The sequence below is a fragment of the Tachypleus tridentatus genome, unplaced genomic scaffold (genome assembly GCF_004210375.1).
Source record: "Tachypleus tridentatus isolate NWPU-2018 unplaced genomic scaffold, ASM421037v1 Hic_cluster_2, whole genome shotgun sequence".
Classification (NCBI taxonomy): Eukaryota; Metazoa; Arthropoda; class Merostomata; order Xiphosura; family Limulidae; genus Tachypleus; species Tachypleus tridentatus.
The window spans coordinates 64,171,169-64,184,822 of NW_027467782.1; the positions used below are offsets into that span (position 1 = coordinate 64,171,169).

The 13,654-nt window shown below is 52.7% G+C and overlaps 1 non-coding gene across 1 annotated transcript; it reads left to right on the forward strand.

Moving 5' to 3' along the window:
- The first annotated feature begins 11,359 nt into the window (after nt 1–11,359).
- On the forward strand, nt 11,360–13,165 carry LOC143243491 (small subunit ribosomal RNA). The gene has a single exon (XR_013024615.1). It is a non-coding gene; the product is annotated as a small subunit ribosomal RNA (ribosomal RNA).
- The last annotated feature ends 489 nt before the right edge of the window (nt 13,166–13,654 follow it).

The following is a 13,654-nucleotide window of genomic DNA, read 5'->3' on the forward strand; positions in this document are numbered from 1 at the left end:
CCGTACTTTTGAGTAGTGATGGCATTAAATGTAGTTTCCTTCTATATATATAGGGGACTGGTGAGGCTTGACTGGAATCGACGATGGACGTGGCGTAAGCGTTATCGGCATGTCAGCAGGCTGTTGGCGGCAGGACTGTCGATTCGACTACCGGCACCCGCCGCCTACCGAGGTTATCGTCGGCATTTCGATTACCGGCTCCCGCCGAGTTCCCGCAGTTTCTTTCTGCCCTTCGGACAGATAGGCGTGGAACACGCTACGACGAGTTCGACGGTACTTCGGGTACCCACGCGGAACTCTCCCGCATAAGCTCTCGCCTTTACCGCACATAGAAAAGCCGTACTTTTGAGTAGTGATGGCATTAAATGTAGTTTCCTTCTATATATAGGGGACTGGTGAGGCTTGACTGGAATCGACGATGGACGTGGCGTAAGCGTTATCGGCATGTCAGCAGGCTGTTGGCGGCAGGACTGTCGATTCGACTACCGGCACCCGCCGCCTACCGAGGTTATCGTCGGCATTTCGATTACCGGCTCCCGCCGAGTTCCCGCAGTTTCTTTCTGCCCTTCGGACAGATAGGCGGTGGAACACGCTACGACGAGTTCGACGGTACTTCGGGTACCCACGCGGAACTCTCCCGCATAAGCTCTCGCCTTTACCGCACATAGAAAAGCCGTACTTTTGAGTAGTGATGGCATTAAATGTAGTTTCCTTCTATATATAGGGGACTGGTGAGGCTTGACTGGAATCGACGATGGACGTGGCGTAAGCGTTATCGGCATGTCAGCAGGCTGTTGGCGGCAGGACTGTCGATTCGACTACCGGCACCCGCCGCCTACCGAGGTTATCGTCGGCATTTCGATTACCGGCTCCCGCCGAGTTCCCGCAGTTTCTTTCTGCCCTTCGGACAGATAGGCGGTGGAACACGCTACGACGAGTTCGACGGTACTTAGGGTAGCCACGCGGAACTCTCCCGCATAAGCTCTCGCCTTTACCGCACATAGAAAAGCCGTACTTTTGAGTAGTGATGGCATTAAATGTAGTTTCCTTCTATATATAGGGGACTGGTGAGGCTTGACTGGAATCGACGATGGACGTGGCGTAAGCGTTATCGGCATGACACCAGTCTGTTGGCGGCAGGACTGTCGATTCGACTACCGGCACCCGCCGCCTACCGAGGTTATCGTCGGCATTTCGATTACCGGCTCCCGCCGTGTTCCCGCAGTTTCTTTCTGCCCTTCGGACAGATAGGCGGTGGAACACGCTACGACGAGTTCGACGGCACTTAGGGTAGCCACGCGGAACTCTCCCGCATAAGCTCTCGCCTTTACCGCACATAGAAAAGCCGTACTTTTGAGTAGTGATGGCATTAAATGTAGTTTCCTCTATATATATAGGGGACTGGTGAGGCTTGACTGGAATCGACGATGGACGTGGCGTAAGCGTTATCGGCATGTCAGCAGGCTGTTGGCGGCAGGACTGTCGATTCGACTACCGGCACCCGCCGCCTACCGAGGTTATCGTCGGCATTTCGATTACCGGCTCCCGCCGAGTTCCCGCAGTTTCTTTCTGCCCTTCGGACAGATTGGCCGTGGAACACGCTACGACGAGTTCGACGGTACTTCGGGTACCCACGCGGAACTCTCCCGCATAAGCTCTCGCCTTTACCGCACATAGAAAAGCCGTACTTTTGAGTAGTGATGGCATTAAATGTAGTTTCCTTCTATATATAGGGGACTGGTGAGCTTGACTGGAATCGACGATGGACGTGGCGTAAGCGTTATCGGCATGTCAGCAGGCTGTTGGCGGCAGGACTGTCGATTCGACTACCGGCACCCGCCGCCTACCGAGGTTATCGTCGGCATTTCGATTACCGGCTCCCGCCGAGTTCCCGCAGTTTCTTTCTGCCCTTCGGACAGATTGGCCGTGGAACACGCTACGACGAGTTCGACGGTACTTCGGGTACCCACGCGGAACTCTCCCGCATAAGCTCTCGCCTTTACCGCACATAGAAAAGCCGTACTTTTGAGTAGTGATGGCATTAAATGTAGTTTCCTTCTATATATAGGGGACTGGTGAGGCTTGACTGGAATCGACGATGGACGTGGCGTAAGCGTTATCGGCATGTCAGCAGGCTGTTGGCGGCAGGACTGTCGATTCGACTACCGGCACCCGCCGCCTACCGAGGTTATCGTCGGCATTTCGATTACCGGCTCCCGCCGAGTTCCCGCAGTTTCTTTCTGCCCTTCGGACAGATAGGCGGTGGAACACGCTACGACGAGTTCGACGGTACTTCGGGTACCCACGCGGAACTCTCCCGCATAAGCTCTCGCCTTTACCGCACATAGAAAAGCCGTACTTTTGAGTAGTGATGGCATTAAATGTAGTTTCCTTCTATATATATAGGGGACTGGTGAGGCTTGACTGGAATCGACGATGGACGTGGCGTAAGCGTTATCGGCATGACACCAGTCTGTTGGCGGCAGGACTGTCGATTCGACTACCGGCACCCGCCGCCTACCGAGGTTATCGTCGGCATTTCGATTACCGGCTCCCGCCGAGTTCCGCAGTTTCTTTCTGCCCTTCGGACAGATAGGCGGTGGAACACGCTACGACGAGTTCGACGGCACTTAGGGTAGCCACGCGGAACTCTCCCGCATAAGCTCTCGCCTTTACCGCACATAGAAAAGCCGTACTTTTGAGTAGTGATGGCATTAAATGTAGTTTCCTTCTATATATAGGGGACTGGTGAGGCTTGACTGGAATCGACGATGGACGTGGCGTAAGCGTTATCGGCATGACACCAGTCTGTTGGCGGCAGGACTGTCGATTCGACTACCGGCACCCGCCGCCTACCGAGGTTATCGTCGGCATTTCGATTACCGGCTCCCGCCGAGTTCCCGCAGTTTCTTTCTGCCCTTCGGACAGATAGGCGGTGGAACACGCTACGACGAGTTCGACGGCACTTAGGGTAGCCACGCGGAACTCTCCCGCATAAGCTCTCGCCTTTACCGCACATAGAAAAGCCGTACTTTTGAGTAGTGATGGCATTAAATGTAGTTTCCTTCTATATATAGGGGACTGGTGAGGCTTGACTGGAATCGACGATGGACGTGGCGTAAGCGTTATCGGCATGTCAGCAGGCTGTTGGCGGCAGGACTGTCGATTCGACTACCGGCACCCGCCGCCTACCGAGGTTATCGTCGGCATTTCGATTACCGGCTCCCGCCGAGTTCCCGCAGTTTCTTTCTGCCCTTCGGACAGATTGGCCGTGGAACACGCTACGACGAGTTCGACGGTACTTCGGGTACCCACGCGGAACTCTCCCGCATAAGCTCTCGCCTTTACCGCACATAGAAAAGCCGTACTTTTGAGTAGTGATGGCATTAAATGTAGTTTCCTTCTATATATATAGGGGACTGGTGAGCTTGACTGGAATCGACGATGGACGTAGCGTAAGCGTTATCGGCATGTCAGCAGGCTGTTGGCGGCAGGACTGTCGATTCGACTACCGGCACCCGCCGCCTACCGAGGTTATCGTCGGCATTTCGATTACCGGCTCCCGCCGAGTTCCCGCAGTTTCTTTCTGCCCTTCGGACAGATTGGCCGTGGAACACGCTACGACGAGTTCGACGGTACTTCGGGTACCCACGCGGAACTCTCCCGCATAAGCTCTCGCCTTTACCGCACATAGAAAAGCCGTACTTTTGAGTAGTGATGGCATTAAATGTAGTTTCCTTCTATATATAGGGGACTGGTGAGGCTTGACTGGAATCGACGATGGACGTAGCGTAAGCGTTATCGGCATGTCAGCAGGCTGTTGGCGGCAGGACTGTCGATTCGACTACCGGCACCCGCCGCCTACCGAGGTTATCGTCGGCATTTCGATTACCGGCTCCCGCCGAGTTCCCGCAGTTTCTTTCTGCCCTTCGGACAGATTGGCGGTGGAACACGCTACGACGAGTTCGACGGTACTTCGGGTACCCACGCGGAACTCTCCCGCATAAGCTCTCGCCTTTACCGCACATAGAAAAGCCGTACTTTTGAGTAGTGATGGCATTAAATGTAGTTTCCTTCTATATATAGGGGACTGGTGAGGCTTGACTGGAATCGACGATGGACGTGGCGTAAGCGTTATCGGCATGACACCAGTCTGTTGGCGGCAGGACTGTCGATTCGACTACCGGCACCCGCCGCCTACCGAGGTTATCGTCGGCATTTCGATTACCGGCTCCCGCCGAGTTCCCGCAGTTTCTTTCTGCCCTTCGGACAGATAGGCGGTGGAACACGCTACGACGAGTTCGACGGCACTTAGGGTAGCCACGCGGAACTCTCCCGCATAAGCTCTCGCCTTTACCGCACATAGAAAAGCCGTACTTTTGAGTAGTGATGGCATTAAATGTAGTTTCCTTCTATATATAGGGGACTGGTGAGGCTTGACTGGAATCGACGATGGACGTGGCGTAAGCGTTATCGGCATGTCAGCAGTCTGTTGGCGGCAGGACTGTCGATTCGACTACCGGCACCCGCCGCCTACCGAGGTTATCGTCGGCATTTCGATTACCGGCTCCCGCCGAGTTCCCGCAGTTTCTTTCTGCCCTTCGGACAGATTGGCGGTGGAACACGCTACGACGAGTTCGACGGCACTTAGGGTAGCCACGCGGAACTCTCCCGCATAAGCTCTCGCCTTTACCGCACATAGAAAAGCCGTACTTTTGAGTAGTGATGGCATTAAATGTAGTTTCCTTCTATATATAGGGGACTGGTGAGGCTTGACTGGAATCGACGATGGACGTGGCGTAAGCGTTATCGGCATGTCAGCAGGCTGTTGGCGGCAGGACTGTCGATTCGACTACCGGCACCCGCCGCCTACCGAGGTTATCGTCGGCATTTCGATTACCGGCTCCCGCCGAGTTCCCGCAGTTTCTTTCTGCCCTTCGGACAGATTGGCCGTGGAACACGCTACGACGAGTTCGACGGTACTTCGGGTACCCACGCGGAACTCTCCCGCATAAGCTCTCGCCTTTACCGCACATAGAAAAGCCGTACTTTTGAGTAGTGATGGCATTAAATGTAGTTTCCTTCTATATATAGGGGACTGGTGAGCTTGACTGGAATCGACGATGGACGTGGCGTAAGCGTTATCGGCATGTCAGCAGGCTGTTGGCGGCAGGACTGTCGATTCGACTACCGGCACCCGCCGCCTACCGAGGTTATCGTCGGCATTTCGATTACCGGCTCCCGCCGAGTTCCCGCAGTTTCTTTCTGCCCTTCGGACAGATTGGCCGTGGAACACGCTACGACGAGTTCGACGGCACTTAGGGTAGCCACGCGGAACTCTCCCGCATAAGCTCTCGCCTTTACCGCACATAGAAAAGCCGTACTTTTGAGTAGTGATGGCATTAAATGTAGTTTCCTTCTATATATATAGGGGACTGGTGAGGCTTGACTGGAATCGACGATGGACGTGGCGTAAGCGTTATCGGCATGTCAGCAGTCTGTTGGCGGCAGGACTGTCGATTCGACTACCGGCACCCGCCGCCTACCGAGGTTATCGTCGGCATTTCGATTACCGGCTCCCGCCGAGTTCCCGCAGTTTCTTTCTGCCCTTCGGACAGATTGGCGGTGGAACACGCTACGACGAGTTCGACGGCACTTAGGGTAGCCACGCGGAACTCTCCCGCATAAGCTCTCGCCTTTACCGCACATAGAAAAGCCGTACTTTTGAGTAGTGATGGCATTAAATGTAGTTTCCTTCTATATATAGGGGACTGGTGAGGCTTGACTGGAATCGACGATGGACGTGGCGTAAGCGTTATCGGCATGACACCAGTCTGTTGGCGGCAGGACTGTCGATTCGACTACCGGCACCCGCCGCCTACCGAGGTTATCGTCGGCATTTCGATTACCGGCTCCCGCCGAGTTCCCGCAGTTTCTTTCTGCCCTTCGGACAGATAGGCGGTGGAACACGCTACGACGAGTTCGACGGCACTTAGGGTAGCCACGCGGAACTCTCCCGCATAAGCTCTCGCCTTTACCGCACATAGAAAAGCCGTACTTTTGAGTAGTGATGGCATTAAATGTAGTTTCCTTCTATATATAGGGGACTGGTGAGGCTTGACTGGAATCGACGATGGACGTGGCGTAAGCGTTATCGGCATGTCAGCAGGCTGTTGGCGGCAGGACTGTCGATTCGACTACCGGCACCCGCCGCCTACCGAGGTTATCGTCGGCATTTCGATTACCGGCTCCCGCCGAGTTCCCGCAGTTTCTTTCTGCCCTTCGGACAGATTGGCCGTGGAACACGCTACGACGAGTTCGACGGTACTTAGGGTACCCACGCGGAACTCTCCCGCATAAGCTCTCGCCTTTACCGCACATAGAAAAGCCGTACTTTTGAGTAGTGATGGCATTAAATGTAGTTTCCTTCTATATATAGGGGACTGGTGAGCTTGACTGGAATCGACGATGGACGTAGCGTAAGCGTTATCGGCATGTCAGCAGGCTGTTGGCGGCAGGACTGTCGATTCGACTACCGGCACCCGCCGCCTACCGAGGTTATCGTCGGCATTTCGATTACCGGCTCCCGCCGAGTTCCCGCAGTTTCTTTCTGCCCTTCGGACAGATTGGCCGTGGAACACGCTACGACGAGTTCGACGGTACTTCGGGTACCCACGCGGAACTCTCCCGCATAAGCTCTCGCCTTTACCGCACATAGAAAAGCCGTACTTTTGAGTAGTGATGGCATTAAATGTAGTTTCCTTCTATATATATAGGGGACTGGTGAGCTTGACTGGAATCGACGATGGACGTAGCGTAAGCGTTATCGGCATGTCAGCAGGCTGTTGGCGGCAGGACTGTCGATTCGACTACCGGCACCCGCCGCCTACCGAGGTTATCGTCGGCATTTCGATTACCTGCTCCCGCCGAGTTCCCGCAGTTTCTTTCTGCCCTTCGGACAGATAGGCGGTGGAACACGCTACGACGAGTTCGACGGCACTTAGGGTAGCCACGCGGAACTCTCCCGCATAAGCTCTCGCCTTTACCGCACATAGAAAAGCCGTACTTTTGAGTAGTGATGGCATTAAATGTAGTTTCCTTCTATATATATAGGGGACTGGTGAGGCTTGACTGGAATCGACGATGGACGTGGCGTAAGCGTTATCGGCATGACACCAGTCTGTTGGCGGCAGGACTGTCGATTCGACTACCGGCACCCGCCGCCTATCGAGGTTATCGTCGGCATTTCGATTACCGGCTCCCGCCGAGTTCCCGCAGTTTCTTTCTGCCCTTCGGACAGATAGGCGGTGGAACACGCTACGACGAGTTCGACGGCACTTAGGGTAGCCACGCGGAACTCTCCCGCATAAGCTCTCGCCTTTACCGCACATAGAAAAGCCGTACTTTTGAGTAGTGATGGCATTAAATGTAGTTTCCTTCTATATATAGGGGACTGGTGAGGCTTGACTGGAATCGACGATGGACGTAGCGTAAGCGTTATCGGCATGTTAAAACGTTGCCGCCGACTAACCCCAATGGCCTCATTGCCTCTAGGAGAGATTCGCGATCGATCACGCGACGCGTCCGTTGGCGGGGTTGTGGAGGACGATGCGGACACTACCCGGTAGTTTTAGGACGTTACGTGTACCTTTTCGCTCAAAACTGAGGACCAATTTGACGCAACTCAGGGTTGCGATGCGGAACTTGCCCGCATAGGCTCTCGCCTTTACCGCACTTTCAAAAGCCGTACTAATGGGTTCTGATGGCATTAAATGTAGTTTCCTTCTATATATAGGGAGCATAGTCTGTCTGAGACGGACTTCAAAGGGAGGACGGCTTTAAGAAATTTTCTCCCATATAGAGTGATGCCAAAGACGGCATGGATGTGAGGCGAGTTCGGTGAAATTTGGAAAGTGGGAGGAAATGGCAAAATCAGTTTGATAGTTAGAAACGTTGTTTTCAGCGTTCATTTTCACCACTTTTCACTCAAAACTGAGGACCAATTTGACGCAACTCAGGGTTGCGATGCGGAACTTGCCCGCATAGGCTCTCGCCGTTTACCGCACTTTCAAATGCCGTACTAATGGGTTCTGATGGCATTAAATGTAGTTTCCTTCTCTATATAGGGGGCATAGTCTGTCTGAGACGGACCTGAAAGGGAGTACGACTTTAAGAAATTTTCTCCCGTATAGAGTGATGCCAAAGACGGCATGGATGTGAGGAGAGTTCGGTGAAATTTGGAAAGTGGGAGGAAATGGCAAAATCAGTTTGATAGTTAGAAACGTTGTTTTCAGCGTTCATTTTCACCACTTTTCACTCAAAACTGAGGACCAATTTGACGCAACTCAGGGTTGCGATGCGGAACTTGCCCGCATAGGCTCTCGCCTTTTACCGCACTTTCAAAAGCCGTACTAATGGGTTCTGATGGCATTAAATGTAGTTTCCTTCTATATATAGGGAGCATAGTCTGTCTGAGACGGACTTCAAAGGGAGGACGGCTTTAAGAAATTTTCTCCCGTATAGTGTGATGCCAAAGACGGCATGGATGTGAGGCGAGTTCGGTGAAATTTGGAAAGTGGGAGGAAATGGCAAAATCAGTTTGATAGTTAGAAACGTTGTTTTCAGCGTTCATTTTCACCACACTTTTCACTCAAAACTGAGGACCAATTTGACGCAACTCAGGGTTGCGATGCGGAACTTGCCCGCATAGGCTCTCGCCGTTTACCGCACTTTCAAATGCCGTACTAATGGGTTCTGATGGCATTAAATGTAGTTTCCTTCTCTATATAGGGGGCATAGTCTGTCTGAGACGGACCTGAAAGGGAGTACGACTTTAAGAAATTTTCTCCCGTATAGAGTGATGCCAAAGACGGCATGGATGTGAGGAGAGTTCGGTGAAATTTGGAAAGTGGGAGGAAATGGCAAAATCAGTTTGATAGTTAGAAACGTTGTTTTTCAGCGTTCATTTTCACCACTTTTTCACTCAAAACTGAGGACCAATTTGACGCAACTCAGGGTTGCGATGCGGAACTTGCCCGCATAGGTTCTCGCCTTTTACCGCACTTTGAAATGCCGTACTAATGGGTTCTGATGGCATTAAATGTAGTTTCCTTCTCTATATAGGGGGCATAGTCTGTCTGAGACGGACCTGAAAGGGAGTACGACTTTAAGAAATTTTCTCCCGTATAGAGTGATGCCAAAGACGGCATGGATGTGAGGAGAGTTCGGTGAAATTTGGAAAGTGGGAGGAAATGGCAAAATCAGTTTGATAGTTAGAAACGTTGTTTTTCAGCGTTCATTTTCACCACTTTTTCACTCAAAACTGAGGACCAATTTGACGCAACTCAGGGTAGCGATGCGGAACTATTCCGCTTGGTCCCTTGCCTTTTACCGCACTTTGAAATGCCGTACTAATGGGTTCTGATGGCATTAAATTTAGTTTCCTTCTCTATATAGGGGGCATAGTCTGTCTGAGACAGGATTGTAACATTGTGTTAAGCCTCCTCTCACCTTTTAACCCGGCGTGCCCGGGACCTGTGGGCTGGTCACGGCCCGTTTCCACACAGGTGGTGAGTACTAGCGAAAACGACTGCCGATAGTGTTAAGAAATGGCCGAACAAAGAATGTAAGAGGCCGAGAGATATTGAATGAACGAACGTAATGGTGGATTGAAACAATATATTGGAGCGAAAAGAATGTTGCGAGAAGTGATGGTTTTAAGAACACTGTGCGGCGTTTTCCTAGTAAGTTTGTCGTTCTACCCGTCTCGGTGGATTCGGCACCACCTGTAACGGTGGTTTTTGACGTGCCTCGGTGGAAGAGGTTACTGTCGTAAAATATATGGGTAGCTGTTTCCCGTTCCCTCTCGGTCCGTGCGGGGATAAAAGCAGTACGTGCGTTCGACCGCACGCCTACGAGTTAATCCGAGCGATTAGCCGGTCTCAGTCAGAGACACACGGGATGCTGGACCCGCAGCGTGCTCTGCACGAGTCGTTGAATTTCAGCTTGTCAAACCAAGGGTCCGAGCGGCCCTTCCCTTTCACGGGGCATGTTATTTACGGTGACTGTTTCCCTTTCCCTCTCGGTCCGAGCGGGGATAAAAGCAGTACGTGCGTTCGACCGCACGCCTACGAGTTAATCCGAGCGATTAGCCGGTCTCAGTCAGAGACACACGGGATGCTGGACCCGCAGCGTGCTCTGCACGAGCCGTTGAATTTCAGCATGTCAAACCAAGGGTCCGAGCGGCTCTTCCCTTTCACGGGGCACGTGAACAACGGTGACTGTTTCCCTTTCCTCTCGGTCCGAGCGGGGATAAAAGCAGTACGTGCGTTCGACCGCACCCTACGAGTTAATCCGAGCGATTAGCCGGTCTCAGTCAGAGACACACGGGATGCTGGACCCGCAGCGTGCTCTGCACGAGTCGTTGAATTTCAGCATGTCAAACCAAGGGTCCGAGCGGCTCTTCCCTTTCACGGGGCACGTGAACAACGGTGACTGTTTCCCTATCCCTCTCGGTCCGAGCGGGGATAAAAGCAGTACGTGCGTTCGACCGCACGCCTACGAGTTAATCCGAGCGATTAGCCGGTCTCAGTCAGAGACACACGGGATGCTGGACCCGCAGCGTGCTCTGCACGAGTCGTTGAATTTCAGCTTGTCAAACCAAGGGTCCGAGCGGCCCTTCCCTTTCACGGGGCATGTTATTTACGGTGACTGTTTCCCTTTCCCTCTCGGTCCGAGCGGGGATAAAAGCAGTACGTGCGTTCGACCGCACGCCTACGAGTTAATCCGAGCGATTAGCCGGTCTCAGTCAGAGACACAAGGGATGCTGGACCCGCAGCGTGCTCTGCACGAGCCGTTGAATTTCAGCTTGTCAAACCAAGGGTCCGAGCGGCCCTTCCCTTTCACGGGGCACGTCAATAACGGTGACTGTTTCCCTTTCCCTCTCGGTCCGAGCGGGGATAAAAGCAGTACGTGCGTTCGACCGCACGCGTACGAGTTAATCCGAGCGATTAACGATTGTCTTTGTTACGAAAGACGTTCTGTTCCCACTGCTGATGCGACGAGTTTCGGGTAACCATGCCGAGACATCGGAATATGCATCATTTTCGATATAGCTTAGTGTGGGTTGAGCTGTCCTCCGAAGGTCGGTTCTTCCTGATACGCCCTAGTTTGTTTCGTTTTATCGGAACTGTTGTTTTGGAGAACTCGTACTCTAGAGTGTGTAAGAGGTCTGTCTCGTGATTGGTGACACGAAGTAGACAGAGAACGGCAGGCGTGTATCTAGCCACGCGTCTGCCGATTCGAGAGTGGTGTTTCTACTCGCCGTTGGAGCGGGTGGCTTGCACCGAACGAGAAAAGATACCTGGTTGATCCTGCCAGTAGTCATATGCTTGTCTCAAAGATTAAGCCATGCATGTCTAAGTACATGCCGAAATAAGGTGAAACCGCGAATGGCTCATTATCCAGCCGTTGTTCCTTAGATCGTACTTTCCTACTTGGATAACTGTGGTAATTCTAGAGCTAATACATGCAACAAAGCTCCGACCTCACGGGACGAGCGCATTTATTAGACCAAGACCAATCGGACCTCGGTCCGCAAATGATGGTGACTCTGGATAACTTTTGGCTGATCGCACGGTCTAGCACCGGCGACGCATCTTTCAAGTGTCTGCCTTATCAACTGTCGATGGTAGGTTATGCGCCTACCATGGTCGTAACGGGTAACGGGGAATCAGGGTTCGATTCCGGAGAGGGAGCCTGAGAAACGGCTACCACATCCAAGGAAGGCAGCAGGCGCGCAAATTACCCACTCCCAGAACGGGGAGGTAGTGACGAAAAATAACGATACGGGACTCTATCGAGGCCCCGTAATTGGAATGAGTACACTCTAAATCCTTTAACGAGGATCTATTGGAGGGCAAGTCTGGTGCCAGCAGCCGCGGTAATTCCAGCTCCAATAGCGTATATTAAAGTTGTTGCGGTTAAAAAGCTCGTAGTTGGATCTCAGTTCTAGACAGGGGGTCCGCTTTGGCGGTTACTTCCTGGCCTAAACATCCTGCCGGTTTTCCCTCGGTGCCCTTGATTGAGTGTCTTGGGTGGCCGGCAAGTTTACTTTGAAAAATTAGAGTGCTCAAAGCAGGCGAAACGCCTGAATAATGGTGCATGGAATAATGGAATAGGACCTCGGTTCTATTTTGTTGGTTTTCGGAACACGAGGTAATGATTAAGAGGGACAGACGGGGCATTCGTATTGCGACGCTAGAGGTGAAATTCTTGGACCGTCGCAAGACGAACTACTGCGAAAGCATTTGCCAAGAATGTTTTCATTAATCAAGAACGAAAGTTAGAGGTTCGAAGGCGATCAGATACCGCCCTAGTTCTAACCATAAACGATGCCAACCAGCGATCCGCCTGAGTTCCTCAAACGACTCGGCGGGCAGCTTCCGGGAAACCAAAGTGTTTGGGTTCCGGGGGAAGTATGGTTGCAAAGCTGAAACTTAAAGGAATTGACGGAAGGGCACCACCAGGAGTGGAGCCTGCGGCTTAATTTGACTCAACACGGGAAACTCACCCGGCCCGGACACTGGAAGGATTGACAGATTAAGAGCTCTTTCTTGATTCAGTGGGTGGTGGTGCATGGCCGTTCTTAGTTGGTGGAGCGATTTGTCTGGTTAATTCCGATAACGAACGAGACTCTAGCCTATTAAATAGACGACTGATCACACGTGTCGGTCGATCTTCTTAGAGGGACAAGCGGCGTTTAGCCGCACGAGACAGAGCAATAACAGGTCTGTGATGCCCTTAGATGTCCGGGGCCGCACGCGCGCTACACTGAAGGAATCAGCGTGTGATTGCCCCTGTCCGGTAGGACTGGGTAACCCGTTGAACCTCCTTCGTGATAGGGATAGGGGCTTGTAATTATTCCCCTTGAACGAGGAATTCCCAGTAAGCACGAGTCATCAGCTCGTGTTGATTACGTCCCTGCCCTTTGTACACACCGCCCGTCGCTACTACCGATTGAATGATTTAGTGAGGTCTTCGGACTGGCTGCTGGAGCGGCTTTCGGGTCGCGCCTGTGTGCCGGAAAGATGACCAAACTTGATCATTTAGAGGAAGTAAAAGTCGTAACAAGGTTTCCGTAGGTGAACCTGCGGAAGGATCATTATCGGGGATGTAGAGAGTGCCCAGCTCGGCCCGTCTTGCCGGCAGGGATTCCCCACTCCAAACAAAGACTCTCTCTGAACAATACCCGGGAGACCGCCGGACCGTCCGCGAAAGGGGTCCGCGTAGCACATGGTTAATACGTGTGTTTGGTCTCGCCGCGGTGGCTCTCCCGCATCCAGTGGGATGAGAGCTAGAACGTTCAGGTACCTATATGCTCGCGTCAGGTGAACCCCGTAGCGGGTGTCCGAGCCACGGCGCTTGTGCTGACGCGAGGTGTAACCGTGTTTGGTCCTCTGCCCCGTCAGGGTAGGAAACGTAAGGGTTACGCGAGCACGCGGGCTCTGTTTCCTCGCGGGGACAAACTCGGCTGCTAGGTTTAATGAGGCCCCTTAGTCTTTAGAAGGGGCCCGCCTGCTTCATGTGATAAAGTCTCGAAACTGAAAATCCACCGTCGGCGGGTGGTGAGGAAATATTAAGGAGCCCCGAGCGG